The following is a 6,605-nucleotide window of genomic DNA, read 5'->3' as shown; positions in this document are numbered from 1 at the left end:
CCTGACTGAGGAAAAATATTCAGTGATGGCATAATTTAAATACTGTAGGCTGTACAGCTTCAAAAAAATAATTCATTCACAGTAGATGACACGGATTTGTAACCTTTCTTGTGCCCTTTTTATGGAAATGAAATGCAAGACTGACTGACTTTAAATAATTAACACTAGAAAATGAGGGTTGATTTTCAGTTAAGAATGTGGTGCTTCAGTCCTGTGTTTCTTTTGTTGTTGTTGTTGGGGGGGTTTTGTTTGGTCAGGTTTTTTGTGGTGTTTCTGTTTGCTTGTTTGGTTGGTTTTGTTTTGTTTTGTTTTGGATTGGTTTGGTTTGATTCTGGTTTTGGTTTTGTTTGTTTTATTGGGGTTTTTTTGTTTTGTTTTGGGGGTTTGAGTTTTTTGGTGGGGTTTTTTGTTTGTTTGAGGGTGGGTTTTTTTGTGTTTTTTTTGGTTTGTTTGGTTTTTGGGGCTTTTCATTATTTTCTTGTTTGGTTTGGGGGTTTTTTTGGTTTTTTGGTTTTACTACCTTTGGACCTCCTAGATTCACATTTATATTGCTATCACCAACATTAGTTTGGGCAGGCCATACTAGCTTCAAATATTAGTTAAGCTAAGTCTTAAAAAAAAAAAAATGCTTAAGATAATACACATACCACAAAGAAATTTCTTGCTCCTAGAACAGTACTTGGTTTAATTTGTTTTCACACCAGTTCAAAAGTAAACACTCACCACCCCCACCACCCTCTGCCAAACACAAATGGAGCTTGGCTTTCTGTTGCATTTTATGCCTTTAGGACAGGTTTTTGATTTTTATTTTTTTATAAGAAACTAATGAAACAGTATGTTGAAACAATATGTTTGTAGATAGTAACTTTCCATTGCTACAACCTGCCTGACCCAAGGTGTAAGATGAGTAAGGTAGAGTTCCTGCTGCTGTTCAGAGACACAAAAAAGGCACTTGAGTGGTGCAATGCAAAATGGAGGGTCCATAGATAATAATGTTCTTACATCTCTTTTGCACAATGGAGCCACTGTTCCAACTGTGGTGAACATAAAATTTGGAATAAACAGGATCCATCTTATTTATAAAATATTCAAGCATACTCTAAGGCCAAAGTGTGACATAAGGGCAATGAGCAGAGATTGCCTCATCCTGTACACATGCATAAATGTGAAAGCAATTCCAGGGACAGGCAGTGATGTTCTTTATCAACATTAATTAGACTGGAGTATAAAAATTTATTTCTTCTGTCCATGAGAAGAACCAGTGAAGACAGGAAAAGCCAATGAGAGAGGACTGTCATGAACACTCTCCTGCACCCAGGTACTTCTGTGGAATGCCTTTTCCCCATCCACAAAGCCAGTTTCAGTAATCCCTCTTACCATCAGTACTCTGTTAAAGCAGCAGTATATGAACACAACCTCACCCAAAATAGCACTGCTAGCACACCTTACATGATAACAAAATTATTTAGTCCTAGATAAGGAATTACACTGGACTGATTTTCCTAGCCCATACACCCTTTCCCCCTAGATGTGACACAAAACTGCTTGGAAACAGCAGCATGACTCGGAAGGGTTAGCTGCTCCATCAACTGCACCTCACTTGTCACACCTCCAGCTTTGCAATAGGATCATCATACCAGGCACTGTCATAACAAGTAGAGGTTGAAATGTGAGGTTTCTTCTAGGCCAGGGGTGTAGCTGAAGAGATGTTTGCCCTGGAGGCAGAACTGAAGAAGGAAAGGTGAAAGTCAGTTAAGCAGATCAATTTTCTTACAAATAAGCAATTTTAAAAGTAATTTATTAATTAATGCAATGAAAAATGCAAGAAAATTAAAAATTAATTTTTAAATCTGGTTGTTTCTTGTTTCAACCTATTTCACAATTAAAAAGGTAAAAATAGTAATTATATGGATATTTCATCTCTTAACTAAAAATATGCAGCTCATGCCAATCATCCATCTCTGCTTAACTCCTGATAGTGCAAGCCATGTCCGACAGCCATTTGTGACCAAGCTGTCTTGATTTGCAATTCCACAGGCACTGTCATGGAATTTGCTAAACTGCAGAATTTCCAGATTTAAATTTCAGCAATAAAGACACAGGATTCACCTGAACATACACATCTTCTGAATTTAAAAGGAGAAATCATAAATTATTGAATCCATCAAATGATAGAATCCATCAATACAATTTTTTTGCTCAGAAACCTCTTGCTCCAATCCTTGCCTGGTGTGACCCCAGCTTGCTCACACATTTTCAGAACATCATCCAGAGTTTAGCACTGGCACAGGGGTCACTATAAAATGCTGTCAGACTCCTTTAGAGAGTGATTCACACAACACAGTTTTATATTAGTCTGCATCCAAAAAGCAGTATGTGGTGGTAGTAACTACACAAGTAACATTTTTCCTGAATCAAAACCTTAAAAAAGATTATAGCAGTTTCTACAAATTAAGCTGTGAGGAAAACCTCTTGGTGGATTCATTTTGCAAAATCTGTTCACACTCAAAGGACATTGATCACGTCTCTCCAAACCAAGGTGCATGTTTCCATGTAAGCTTTTACCATATCAAAAGTACATCATACTACATAAACACAGGTCATGTGCTTAACCATTGACTGAAATGAAAGGAGTTACAGAAATATGACTCAGTTCACAAGAGAAATGCCTTTGCTTTTATAATCACAAATGTTATAACACTATAACACAACCATCCACTTTTTTAATACAGAAAAGGAGAAAAAAAAAAAAGAACACACCAAAACCACACACTGCACATTTGACGCACCAGGAAATGATTCGCCTCATAAAATATTTAATATCCACACATCAAAGTATTACATGCATGCATTGCACTTCTTTTCTTCTCCAGTCATTTACACTCTGCTAAAACAGACATTTAGAAAATAACTAACCTTTGTTAGCCAGCTACAGGCACTTCACTAATCATGAAAGAAGAAGGTTCACTAAGCTTGAAATTATTGAGCTCAGGAGTGATAGATGTGACAGGAAGTTTATTAAAGACCATGAACAAAATTTCCTTCACTTGGCTGCAATGCAGATCTCTTATCTGTGGTAAAAATCGTCACAACCTTTGCGTGATGTGGAGATGCTTTGCCTTTTAATGTCGTAGTGACATCAGCAGGAATCCCGTGAATACAACTTAACCATGACACGAGTTACAAACTGGAAGAAGTTCATATTATTTCTTTTGAGTGAATCTCAGGTGAGTAAGAAAAGCAATAAAATGCATGCTATCCCTTTGCATTTTTACCTATTTTGAAGTGGCAAGCTTTATGGCATGAATAAAACCTCAGCCTTTCCAATGAACACTTTGGTATTACATCTGGGTAAACAAAGAAATGCAAAGAAATCCCATCTGCAGCATTATTCACACTTGGATTCTTTCTCTATGGCTCGGCATATATTTTGCAATAAATGCATTTCAGTTCCTCTGCCACTTGTTACTAGCTTCACTGGAGAAAGCTGTTCTCACTAGACTTGTCCTTTGCAGAGATAGGTCTAACTGTCACAATAAGGTTTCTTTGGCTTCATTTAGTCTGGAAACTTCAGTCTTAAACTATGGAGCTGCCAGCTCTTTAGTTCTCAAGATCCAGTTTTATTATTTATTTTCCTAAAAGAAGTTGTCATTTGCAGGCTAACAGCTTAACAATTCTTTTCCTACATTTGGTTCACCTTTCTACTTTTACTCTCCCTAGAATGGATTATGCACCTCCAGGTCTGACATAAGAAAGCCAGTAATATTTCTTTGTGTCACCATTTGATTACAAAATACTTGGAAAGCATTGAAATAATACAAAAAGTAAATTTAGGAACCTAAATAAATTGAAGGTAATAAAAAACCAAAGAGGGCAAAAGATTATTTGACACATTTGAAGTCAGCTGGCATTTTATAAAGCAATGTTGCTATTCTGATAAGGAATATACTTTTTAAAAAAAAAATTAATATTTTTTTCATTCTCCTGCTATTTGTGGGTAAAACACATGGTAAGAAGTCTGCTAGTGATATGATCTGATCTTCAGAATTTCATTCTCACAGACTGAAGGATAAGAATTTGCAGACAGAGACTTGAGTTTAATAATGTCCATAGACCACCCTACAGTTTATCTAGTGTGAAGATTTCTGCCTGTCTGAATTCATTCCTGAGTAGCTGCACATTATTCTGTGCTCTGCAGTTATGCTAAAGCAGAAGAGATACCTAATTTCTCCTCCTTCTTTCCCTCCACAGCTGTCCTATCTATATAAAAATGATTACCCACAACATTCGCTTGTTGTGACCAGCAATGTTGGTAGAAAGAAAGTCCAGAACATGGAACCTTGGCAGAGGGAACAATTTGTTTTGTAACATGGCCAATTTACTGACAGTTCTTGCATTAGGAACCTGTTTATGAATATCTGGGTATGGTTGCCTGCTTAGTGGAAACTAAAAATAATTACTTTAAGAATGAGGACAGAATTTACAAATATTTCTCTTTGACATCTCTGGTCTCAGATACTACTCTAGCCAAATGGGGATTGTCAATCACTATTTGAAAAGAACCAGGAAATAGAGGAGTTAAAACAATTCCTTTTTTCTCTTGTGAAAAGCAGTGTCATAGCTGGCTAAATAAGGTCTATACTGGAGGAGAGGGGAGGGGAAGGGGGAGCATGTGCTTGTGTTGTAACATGACTCCTTACTCATCAGATGGCACCCATCATCATCACAACCACAGCCTTTCAGTGTGCTGGAATAAACTAATTATCTCACTGACAGCTCAGGTTTTAATCCCCATTTGTAAGCATTTGTCATGAGCCTTGGTCAGACAGTTTTTAAAGATCGCAATGAATTACATATTTCTCTCTTTTTAAGACTGCCTAAATAAGGACAATTACAATGCTCTGGAATGGGTTTCAATAAACAATTTGTGCTTGCTGCTGCCGCCAGACAATCTGTATATGAAAAAACTTTTTACAGTGCTGATTGTAAATTAGAGTTCTAATATTCATTTCTTCTAGAGCTGAAGACTATTCAATCCCCAGGACAATATGCAGGGAGAGATCCTTCTCATGTTTTAAATCAATGGAGCCACACTTTTAAAAGGGTTAGATACCGGATCCACTGAATTTATTGACTTCAGTAAAGTGACTCCAACTTCACATTTCCTTTAATGCCACCAATCTTAATGTGCATTACATACACTTATTGAACAGCAAATGAAAGCCAGGCCTCATTCCCCATATTGCTGGGCACTTAACAGGGATGTCTTTGAGACGCTGCCTACCCTCCACCTATTCTCAGTAAAAGCAGGGGACATTTGTCCCTCAAAGACCTGGGCACATGGCACAAAAGGCAGAAATAAAGGGTAAAATCAAGGCAGATTTTTATTTTTTCCTAAAAGGGGAAAGCAGTAGTGAAATTTATTGAGGAATGCAATAGTCTTCATGGTGTGATGACTGTGGTATGATACAGTAGTCATTAATATTGTACTCATCAGCATGAGTACATGCTTTCTCAAAGAAAAAAAATCCCATACAGAAATAGCTAAATGAAACATCTAAAAATCCTTCATTTTGCCGTCTCTGCTCACAGTGTACTGTTCTATAAAGTCTTAATAAATCAGTGAGGCAGTCTTCTACATTTAATATACAGCTTCAGGAAATATCTTTAGGAAAAAACCCACTATTTTGCTCCCTTCTTTATACTGTTTAATAAATTAACAGCTTGAGCTAGATTCATCACTGGTAAATTTTTTTTCACTTCAGTTGCATTAAATGGAGTTACAGCACACAGGAATTGGCTTAGGGGTTTTATGTTTTAGATCTTCAACAATCTTCTCACTTCTATCTGAATAGCATACACTTTCCATGTGTTTTACACCTATTTTTGGACACCTGGAAGGACAAACAGTACAAAAAATTTCAGGTACAGGCAATGCACCACATTAAAGTTATATTAGTTATTAGTCACTACTTCCAATAACTCATCAATAGTCAGAAACAAAGGCTGTTCTGTGTTTATGAACTAATTTTGCATTACTCTTTCAGTGATAAAAGTAACATTGCTTTTCTGGTTGCCTACACAAGCAACCTATGTGACACTAAGTACTTTATGTGAAAATATATTCTAGTACCTAAAAACAGTGACACTTAAATAGAGAAGAAGCAAATAGCATAACATTCCTTTCCATTCTAACATATTTTTTCAGGTTGGAACAGGTTCTCCCTATTCACATCTCAGCTGTTGTCAAGGGTGAGAGCATTTTCTGTTCAGCATCAGGTAACAAGAAGGTATTTACATGTTTTATCAGTTAGCTTTGATAAACAGACTGTTTTATGGTACTTTCTTCAGTCCTTGAATATTATTATGAGTCTTTTCTATACTGCTTCCAATTGTTCACTCTTTTGAAAATGTGAACATCAAAATTATGTCTACATTATTTTTTTCTTGAGCAGAAGATAAGAAGTGGTTGGGTAGTTAAATCCAGTGAGAAGAGTCACTTGCAGAGGAAAAATCACTTCCCTGCCTGTATTCTTTTTCTGTCAATCCACATATATTTCTAGAATTTAATGTTTAACTGTATTTAGTTATGGTTTATAAATCCA

The sequence above is a fragment of the Pyrgilauda ruficollis genome, unplaced genomic scaffold (assembly GCF_017590135.1).
Source record: "Pyrgilauda ruficollis isolate IOZ18807 unplaced genomic scaffold, ASM1759013v1 scaffold90, whole genome shotgun sequence".
Taxonomy (NCBI): domain Eukaryota; kingdom Metazoa; phylum Chordata; class Aves; order Passeriformes; family Passeridae; genus Pyrgilauda; species Pyrgilauda ruficollis.
This window is presented reverse-complemented; position numbering follows the sequence as displayed.